Genomic DNA, 10,511 nt, shown 5'->3' on the forward strand with positions numbered 1-10,511 from the left:
GTCTTTACACATTCTTCATCACACACACACTCTCCCCACCCAGTTATCTTTCTCAAACCTTCTTCCTCTCTCGTAACCACTCCTGTCTCTGTCCTCTTCCTGCTCTCCTCTCTCACCTAGCTGCAAGCACTTTTGCACAGGCCCAGCATCCAATGACTTACTTCCTTTCCGCATTCTTGTAAAAGCCTGACTCCAAGGTCAAATCTGGTTTCTCCCAGCCCCCCCAAATCAGAAACCTCATATGATTTATCTTTACATCTTCAGTGCCCTGCACATATGAGGAACTAGACAAACGTCTATGGAAAAGAGAGAAATACCTTGAGCCACGCATATACACACACAATCGATTTTGTGATGTTAGTGTCATACTCTGCACATCAGCAAAATTAACCATGCATCCAAAAAAGCATTACCCACCTACCAAACACACGTCGTGTCTATTCACTCTAACTCAGTCTCCCTTCCCATCCCCCTGGTTTACAGGGCATGTCTGAGGCAAAAGCTACATAGAGTCAGGGGCTAAGTTTTACTCACCTTTGAATCCTCAGCATCTACTACACACCTAATATTTAGTAAGACAGATTGATGATTTAATTAATTAATCAACTCATATACACAAATTCACATGAAAACAGAACCAAACAGGAAGAAGAGCTACGAAAATATCAAAAAGCAAACAGTCCACAAACTAGATAATCAGACTCTAAAATAAGTGAAAACTGGTCTCATTATTTTAAATGCTTTTCTTTTAAACAGTAAACGTCAGTGCAAAATAACACAATGTCATTTTACATTTGCAGAGGCGGGCTTGCTTTCTACAAGCATTTTCCCAGTCATTTCTTTGTGCAATTCACGGTCTATCCACTGAGCCTGGTAGGAGGAATGGGAAACTTCACTGAATTTGGAATTAGCACAATTGGACTCAAGTCCTGTCTTCACCACTCCCTGTCTGTGTGACCTGGAGAAAAGTCCCTTAGCCAGTGCACATCTCAATCTCCTTCTCTGTAGAGCGGTGATAGGATCTTGTTCTTCCTGCCTCTTAGACTTACGAGGATCAAGGAAGTGGAGGAGGAGGAAAGAAATAAAATCTTGCTGAATACTACAATGCCCAGGCATCTTACAAATATTACTTAATTCTCGCCACAATCCTGCAAAGTAGGTTTTACTATTTCTTAGGAGGAAACTGAGACTCAGCACGTAAAATAACTTTCCCAAGGTCACAGAGTTGTTAAGTGCCAGGGCTAGGATTCAAACTTTTCTGCCTTGTCCCAAAGCTCTCTTTACGAAATCATAATGCCTCCTAAATGAGATCTAAATATGTGTAAAAAATTTTAGCTGCTATTTAGCATATTATTGTATATGTAAGCTTTTGCTGTTATTGCCCTAAGTATGGAAGGCAGCGACAAAGAGAAGCAGGAATTTGCTAAGGCCACATGTTAGAGACAGAGCTGGGCTCAAACTCGGGTCCCCTGACTCCTGGCCTAAAGCTTCTTCATTAACACCACGCTGCCCCACACTCTTACGAAAAGGCTCCTGACGCTGGTGGGCATAGAGGCATGATGCTTGCTTATTGAGAGCAGCTGTTACAGATCTATTTTAAGACAAGCACTTTAAAAATCATGGAAGGTGAGGATCAAGTGTTTCATTAAATATTCCATATTAATTGACCCTTTAGAGAACTCCCACATGAGTAGCATATCCTGCTGGCTTCCTGTTAAGCAAGAGACTCAAAAGCTGACTACACTTCTTGCAACACGTATTTTGAAAGCACATTCAAATGGCAGCACAAAACACAATTCTAAAATAATTTTCCATGAAAGTAATTTAATAATTATTAAATTATTTGGAGAAAATAATTTAATAATTATTAAATTATTTGGAGAAAATAATTTAATATTAAATTAAACTACTTTGGGAAAAAAATAAATAATTTTCCAAAAGTAGCTATTTCTTTGCTATTCTGTCCACTAAAGGCTCAAGACTGAGGAAAGGCAGAATGTAAACTTGTAACTGGCCTTAAACACCGTGGAGGGTCTGTCTTAACAGGAAAAAAAAAACGGGATATAATAATATTCTAAATAACAGCTATAAGAAGTGTCTGTGAATTTACAAGAAGAATGGTTATAACACAGGAAAAAAAAAAGACAATCATTCGAAAGTGTGCCATTTAAAACAATGGCATTCCTGCTGCCCAGGGAAATGTGGGCACTCCTGACCCCGCTCAAGAGCAGAGCATTAAACCTTGTGCTGGAAACCAGCTGTCATGAAGCACAGTACTAAAGGCCAGAAAAGACCAATTACACTCATTTTCTCCTTTCCTTTCATTAACTACTCAGTTTTTCTATCTGATTTTATATCCTTTCCCCATCATATTCTTGTCAAAGTTCTATCTCCCATTTTACACTGAATAGTATGATAAACCTGTATAAAATCATCCAGTTGATACATTCAACACCTTGAACCAAAATTATTACTCAATATCTGACTAGTATGGAGGTACTATTATCAATAGCCACAAAACCAGAGAACATTACTCCAAGAATGCCACAAAAGAGCAATACTGTGAAAAAAAATTCTTTGCAGTTCACATTCAGATGTGCCAACAGCTTTGCTGACAGGAACTCAGGTCTCTTTAAATGTTCCAATTCTAATCTTGGCTCCACCACGAACTACTGGTTAGTACAAGTTACTAACTCCTCTTAGCCTTGTAATATATCTATCACATGGGGATAAATAACAGTGCCTGTCTCCTGGTGTTGTGACAATTAGATGAGCCAATATATGGAAGGTGTTAGCACGCTGCCTCGTACGTTTCTGCAGGAGCAGTAGTAATAATTATAGTAAAAATAGTTATCATTTAGTGATCATTTGCCACGTGCCAGTCACAGGGCTAATTCATTCGTTAGTCCTCACAACCACTTTAGGAGGTAGGTTCTTTTATTATGCCTATTTTTGAGACAAGGAAGCTACAGAACAGACAGGTTCAGTCACTTTCTGGAAGTCACTCAGGTGCTAAGTGGTGGAGTCAAGTTATCTGCTATTATTAGTAATGCCACTCAATGAACAGATGGGCTAATAAGCATTATGTCATTAAAAGCCAAAAAATCTTATTATTAAAATTTGTATAGATATGTTTGAAAAAGTAGTGAACAAGAGTCACCATCTTCAATCCATCAGTGAATTTAACTTATACCTATTTATGTATGCATATTACGTATGAATCCCTGTGTCAACTTCTAGAGAAGTATGTAAATGAGTAAGCCTATGGCTGCCTCCAGTAGGCCACAGCCTGGAAGGGAGACAGATAAGAAAAATATTGCAAAACAGTGCAAGGAACGCTGTGCTCCACCTTTGTACGCTCTACAGAGTGGCACAAAGCAGTAGGTGACCAGCCACACCTGGGGGGAGGAGTTGGGAAGCCCTCACTGCAAAGGTAACTCTTGAACCGAATCTTCAATCATACAAATGAAAAAGAGCATTTCAAGCAGATAAATGGGCAAATGCAACAGCACCGACATTTAACAGCACAGGTCATTTGAGAAACCACAAAAAGATTAGGAACACAGAGAGCTTTGAGAGATGAAGCAGGACCAGAGTATGGGCCCTTGCAGGCATACTAAGGAGTCTGGATTTTATCCCATGGTCCATACGGAACCATTAAATAGTTATAAAGAGGCTGACTGACCAATAAATAGTTATAAAGAGGTCACCTGCCCCAACAATTCAGGTAAACCCTAGGAGTCCTTAGTCACTCTCCATTACATCCAATGTTCAGTAAGTCTTTGTGGCTCTACCTTGAAAATATATCCTGAATCAAAGGAGGGAACTAACAGCTTACATGCATGCTAATGGAAAGGTCCAGGAGAGAAATGGTGATGGAGGAAAGCACGGGGACGGAGTACAAGAGGAACTGGCCTTTGCTAAGAGCACTAATAATCCACCTATAGAACAAAAGAGAAAGCATCATCTATGGGCACAGATACAGGAAGCCTGGAGCCTGAGGAAGCTCTCCTCTGACAGCATCTATTTTCCCAGCGGAATAGGAAGCAAAGTCAACTGTTGAGAGGAAGAAGAGAGATGGAGGTGAAGGAGGTTCGAGAAGAAAAGATCTCAAACAGTCATCTGGCAGTCAGAAAATGAATGAGACCAGGGCAGTTCTCCAACTTGCTGGTCTCAACACCCTGTTACACTCTTTAAAAATAAGTATCAAGAACCCTCAGCAGCTTTTGTTCATGGGGGTTATATCTATCAACATTTAAATATTAGAATTCTAAACTGAGAAATCTTTAAAATATACACAAGCACATAATCCACTGTCAGTCACAGCTATGACACCAGCAGTGTCACGTAGCCTTTGGAAAACTCCACCATACACTTGTGAGAAAGAGTGGAAATGGCAAATATTGTCTAAATATTATTATAAAAAGGGTTTTCAACCTTACAAAACCCCCAAAAGCATCTCTGGCACTGCAAGAAGTCCCCAGACCATACTTTGAGAACATCTGGTCTAGAGAAATGTGATCAGATGGTCAAGGTTCATGAATTTAAAGTGACAACAGTCAGTGTGGGATGGCTTTTCCTCGGTCAGGTTCAGCAGCCAAGGTGCAGGCAGGGACTAAGCATTGGATTTAACCAGGGTTGGAGTTTACCCAGATGAGTATTACAAATCAAGAGAAGCAGGAAGTAATTACCATGGCTATGCTATTTAAGCTGAGTAGGAAGGAAATGAAGACATGAAGGCAGTGAAGAGGTGGTAGGACCAAGAGTTCAAAAGATTGTTGGACTTTAGGTATTAGTGGAATAAGCCAGAAAGAAAGGAGTAGTAAGGGAGTAGGATGCTTGAAACCGAGAATACGGAAGGTAACTACTAATCACTCCAAACTCCACATCTAGAGCTAAATGTATTCCCCGCCCCTCTGAAATCCGCAGCGCCTCTATATCCCCCAGCCAGCCAAGCCTGAAACCTGAGGCTCAGCCTACATACTTTCCACTCACTGCATCTAAAAGTCCCAAAGTCCTGTCCATCCAACTCTTCACTATCACTTTAAGCTTTTCTGTTCCTCTCTATGCCACCACTCCCACCCTTCCTCTGCCCTTGCGTCCCTGGCCTCATCCTCCCCCGACTGAACAGCAGCAGTCCTGCTCACGCCCAGTTCTGCCCCATCCCACTCATCCTTCATTCTGCTGTGGGTGAACTTTCTACAGTGAAGTCTGATCACATGATCCTCATCCGTCCACCCATGAAAGGATTGTAACGATAAAGGTGGGGGCATAAAATGGGCAGCTATGAACTGTCAATATGAATGTGGGGTCCATCAAGGTGTGAAAAGTAAGTAACACCACAGTGTCATGAGATGATACAGGAAAGAGAACTGAGAAAAGACAATGAAGGAGAAAACTAAAAATTTTAAGAAATGTTTAGTTAAAGAGAAGCCAGTGAAGGAACCTGAGAAGGAATAGTAAAAGGTATAAGACAATCAGGAGACACTAGTGTGGTGAAAGCTACGGGAGAGTTTCAGGAGGAAAGGAAAAGGCAATGTCAATTGCCACAGAGAGTTTAAGAAAAATAATTTTTAAAAGGGTCTGTTGTATTTGAAAATTAGGAAATCAGTGATCTATACAGGATCAGCCCTATTTGCATTACAAACGTGATATCATTTTCCCCATAAAAAAGAAAGACACTTTCTCATCTTCCTCATCCTGGCACCATTGTACCTCACCAATAAAGTTGTAGCACTTCAATCCTTTATTCCAGGCTCTGGTTGCTAGAGACCCCAGGATAAGCTATCAAGTATGCAGACAGAACAAGTGCTCAAGATGCCGTAACACACCTTAACTACTTCATAAGAAAAGCTCTCAACTGACGTCAAGTTTAAAATTATGCTGGCAGATTATCCAAGAGAACACTCTAACAAATGGCAAAGAGGGTACTGACTTCTGAGAAAAAAGACTAAATAACGACATTATTCTGAACTGACTGACTAAAAATGTGACCTGGCACACCACTCTTTCTGGACAATGACAGCCTTTTTAACCCACCCTTCAGTACAGCCCGATAATCTTCACACAGCAACACCTTGTTTGGGGGCAGGGAGGGCAGACGTATTTGGAAGGCACACCTTAATGCTAAAACTAATGTAATAATAGTTCTGAAAACAATGGGCAGTGCAGTTATGTACAGCAGAAAGAAAGTTCTCTTTATTTAACTTTTTTAAAAAGTAGTAACAGCATCAAGATCCAACTGCGTGTTAGCAGCTTGGAAGGAAATCCTGGGCCCAACAGTGGTGTATTCTTCTAGAAATGCTGCATCACCAACACTTGGTGCTCAGAGTAAAATATTATGAAAAAAACATGGAAATCAGTGACTCTCAGAGGAAATGGTATTCAGAGGAGCAGCATTCTGAGTAAAAAGAAGTTTTGGGACACAAATTTATTTAACTTGTATTTTCCTATATACATACACATTTATTTTTTCCACACATACACATATATACAAGACTGCCATATGATAAAATCTAAATCTAAAAGAGCTCTTTTAATAGGTATAAAATAAAATTTCTATGTGATAAGAACTTTCTCTTGGTCTCTCTCTCTCTCTCCATACTAGTCCCACCCCATTTTTCTGCTCTATTTACAGCAAAATTACTCCTAAAAAGGTCTCTCCTGGCTGTCTAGATCCTCTCCTCCTGTCCTCTCTTCTTCTCCAGTCCAGCATTTGCCCATAACACCCCAAATCTGTTTTTGTCGAGGTCGTCAAGAAACTTTATTTGGCTTAATACCATATTCCACCCTCAATCCTTGTTTCACTGATCTATCAGCCGCATCTGACATGTCTGATCGCTCCTTCGCCTAGAAACACTGGATTCACTTGGTCTCCCGCAACCACACTCTGCTGGTTTCCCTCCTACCTCATGGCCATCCCCCCCTCAACTCCTCTACAGGTTTCTCCTCATTTCTCTCCCCTTGACACATGGGCAGGCCCCATGGCTCACTCCTTTGACCTTCTCTCTTCTTTCTACACTACCGTCTAGGTGATATCATCCAGTCTCATGATTTTAAATACCACCTATACCCTGATGACTCTCAAATTTATATCTACATCTCCAACTTCTCCAACAGCCTGCTCAGCATCTCTACCTCGATAAGAGTTTGGGATCCATTTATAACTCTATTTTGAAGGATAATCAATTAACTTATTAAGACCCCAAGATTCAAACCTATAATTGAGCAATTATTTGCAGGGTTATTTTTTTTTTAATGCAAACAAGGCAGAAGGCTAATGGAGAGAGAATGAAACAAATCTCACTCTGGAGATAAACACTCTATTTATTAAAAGAGACTACTCAGGCCTCTCTCAGGAGAATTAAAAACAGGCAATAAGGGACCAGCCCGGTGGCGCAGCGGTTAAGTATGCATGTTCTGCTTTGGCGGCCTGGGGCTCACCGGTTCAGATCCCGGCTGCAGACATGGCACTGCTTGGCAAGCGATGCTGTGGTAGGCGTCCCACATTTAAAGTGGAGGAAGATGGGCACGGATGTTAGCTCAGGGCCAGTCTTCCTCAGAAAAAAAGAGGAGGATTGGCAGCAATTAGCTCAGAGCTAATCTTCCTCAAAAAAAAAAAAAAACCAGGCAATAAGTGAAATATCAATAAACTAAAATTTCCTTTGTCAACATCTGTTCATAACAGTCTCAAATGCCAGAAAACTCTGAAGTGAGGGCTTCCACTTATTTCCTGGCTTAGAAGATCATATGGTATAAGGAAACAGTCTATTTCAAATTAATATCTTTGATAGAACCTAAATCAGGTGGACAGAATGACTCTTAGACACAGCAAAAGCCACAAGTACTAGTAAAGATATTTCTAAATTCAGAATAGTCAAGTCTACTGTGATGCATGTCAGGGTTTCACTAGGTTACTAGGTTATTCACTATATAGTATGAATAGAGCTGATGGGATAGGCACTTTATGACCAGAAGCAGCTAGAACCTTTTCTAAGACAGATATGAGTAGTTAGAGGCAGAAATAGAGGAGTCAGCCCAAAGGAATTTGTAGGCCTTGCAATTGTTTTAAATTTCTGATTGTAGCCTATTACTCTTAATATGACAATAACAGAAAAAAATGTTTTAAGTAATTTTGCTAATAGTGAACATCTAAGTGCATAGGACATGACGGGCACAGTAAGCATGTTAAATATGTCAACTTGTTTAATGCAACCATTTAATAAGTCTCACTTAAGGATTAAATGACAACCCGTATAACACGAACTTACCCATCCAGCCCTTAGCTGTTCTCAACCTTCTCTCTGCAGTGCGGCCAAGAACCAGGAAGAAAGCAAAACAGACCTTACCTTATTCAGGTACCAGCCTTCCAGGGTTCACTTTTGGGAGAAGCCCTCACTCATAGGACATTACTGAGGAAACTGCACTGAATTTGGAACCAAAAAGCTCAGGGTTGGGCAGATTTAAGATCCAAAAGCTCAACAGCCTCGGGAAGGTCATTCAGCTCTTGACTTCATTATAACCTGGTGGCTTATCTGACAGCACAGTGTAATAATTCCTTCAGGGCAAGAATCCCGATGTGTTCATTGTGGTACCCCCAGTAGAGAATAGAGTTCTTAGAGCATCGTTTGTGCTCAATTTTCATTAATGAAGCTTATAATGACGATCCTTAGTCATCGAAAAGATTAAATTACACCTAATATAGTCTATGAAGAGAAAGAGCAAAAACACATTTGAAAAGATTTTCATCCACTGCTAACACTCAAAGGTTAGAACATTAAAAAAGGGAGATCCTCAGCTGTTCAGAAAACTTGATTATTGAGAACAACTTATTGAACAACCCTTAAGCATTCCAGGAAACTGAAGTTTCAGGAAATGGGCACAGTACTGTTCTCCTTGCTGGTGGGCCAAGGAATCCTGACCCAGGCTGCCTCCCAAGGCTATAAGCCAGGTGGAAAATGGGGATCTGCGGGCTGGATATCCAACTGCAGCTCCCTGTAGAACTCTGTTCAGAACAGCAGCTCCCAGCTTAATGGAAGTATCTGTTAAACCCCTCAATGGGATATCCAGAATGGGGACAACTCTGAAGGGGTTCACGGAGTTAGCAATACGCAGGATTACAGGAGAGTATGAAATAATTTATCTCACTGTTAAAAACATATGGCTCTTGGGGCTGGCCCCGTGGCCGAGTGGTTAAGTTCGGGCGCTCCGCTGCAGGCAGCCCAGTGTTTCGTTGGTTTGAATCCTGGGTGCGGACATGGCACTGCTCATCAAACCACGCTGAGGCAGCATCCCACATGCCACAACTAGAAGGACCCACAACGAAGAATATACAACTATGTACCGGGGGGCTCTGGGGAGAAAAAGGAAAAAATTTAAAAAAAAAACAATATGGCTCTTGGGCCAGCCCAGTAGCATACTGGTTAAGTTCCCATACTCCACTTAGGTGTCCCAGGTTCACGGGTTTGGATCCCGGGCAAAGACCTACACATTGCTTATCAAGCCATGCTGTGGCATCATCCCACATATAAAGCAGAGGCAGATGGGCACGGATGTTAGCTCAGGGCCAGTCTTCCTCAGAAAAAGAGGAGGCTTGGCAGCAGATGTTAGCTCACGGCTAATGTTCCTCAAAAAAAAAAAAAAAAAAGATGGCTTTCACCTCTTACGAGCCTATTCTTTCTTGGGGACACTGCTAACCCACAGATTGAAGGCAGAAAAGCAAGGGATGCAGAATTTGAGGTGCAGAGGGAACCTAATGAAAATGACATCAAGAAGAAGAGATGAATGTGTGTGCTCTACCTTTAAATACATAATTATTAAATTATATAAAGTCAGTTCCACTGTAAAAGACACTGCTCTGATTGCCAAGTAGCTCAGATTCTGTATCATTCCAGGCTTAGTGTTAAAATGTGTCATGGAGGGGACTCTTTCCTCTGCCTTTAAAGTGGAAAGTGGTTTTTTACACTGTGAAAGAGAAAATCGATGTGCTGAATAGTGTTTAACATCTTTCTGCACGAAAACTTTCTGACAGGACCAAGAAACTCCTAGTCCACTGAGTTGTGACTGTTGAGTTGACTCCAGGGGGAACACAACCTTCCAGAGTGGCTTTTTGTTGTTGTTTTCACCGCTCAAAAAGGCACCTCCAGGCAAGGCTCCAGCCACAGGAGCCAAACTTGCACCACGCCACCTGAGCAAGCACTGAATGAAGGAAAGCGGAATCTCGAGTGAAACTTCTCGTTTCCTGTCGCTGGTGAGAGAGGCTGGACTCGCTCCCTCTCACATGGCTTAAGAGGAGCTATAAACACAACCATCCAGCTTGCCAGCTGGCCGCAAGCTCAGGGGGCTTTCGGGGGCAGCCGCTGTGCCATGCTCCCTTTTCCTCCTTTGACCAGTGTCATTCCTGTACAGATAACGGTACCGGAACGCCCTCCACTTCCTAGAGTCCTCATTTATGTCATGGTTCCTCTTTCAAGAAAACACGGGGACGAAACGCAAAGCAGAAAAACAGACTA

The 10,511-nt window shown here is 41.6% G+C and overlaps 1 protein-coding gene across 1 annotated transcript in view; it reads right to left on the reverse strand.

The window, feature by feature from the left end:
* VAV3 (vav guanine nucleotide exchange factor 3) overlaps nt 1-10,511 on the reverse strand; it is a 350,711-nt gene that overhangs the window by 339,461 nt on the left and 739 nt on the right. The gene's annotated exons all lie outside the window — the stretch shown is intronic.

The sequence above is a fragment of the Equus quagga genome, chromosome 18 (assembly GCF_021613505.1).
Source record: "Equus quagga isolate Etosha38 chromosome 18, UCLA_HA_Equagga_1.0, whole genome shotgun sequence".
In the NCBI taxonomy this organism is placed as follows: domain Eukaryota; kingdom Metazoa; phylum Chordata; class Mammalia; order Perissodactyla; family Equidae; genus Equus; species Equus quagga.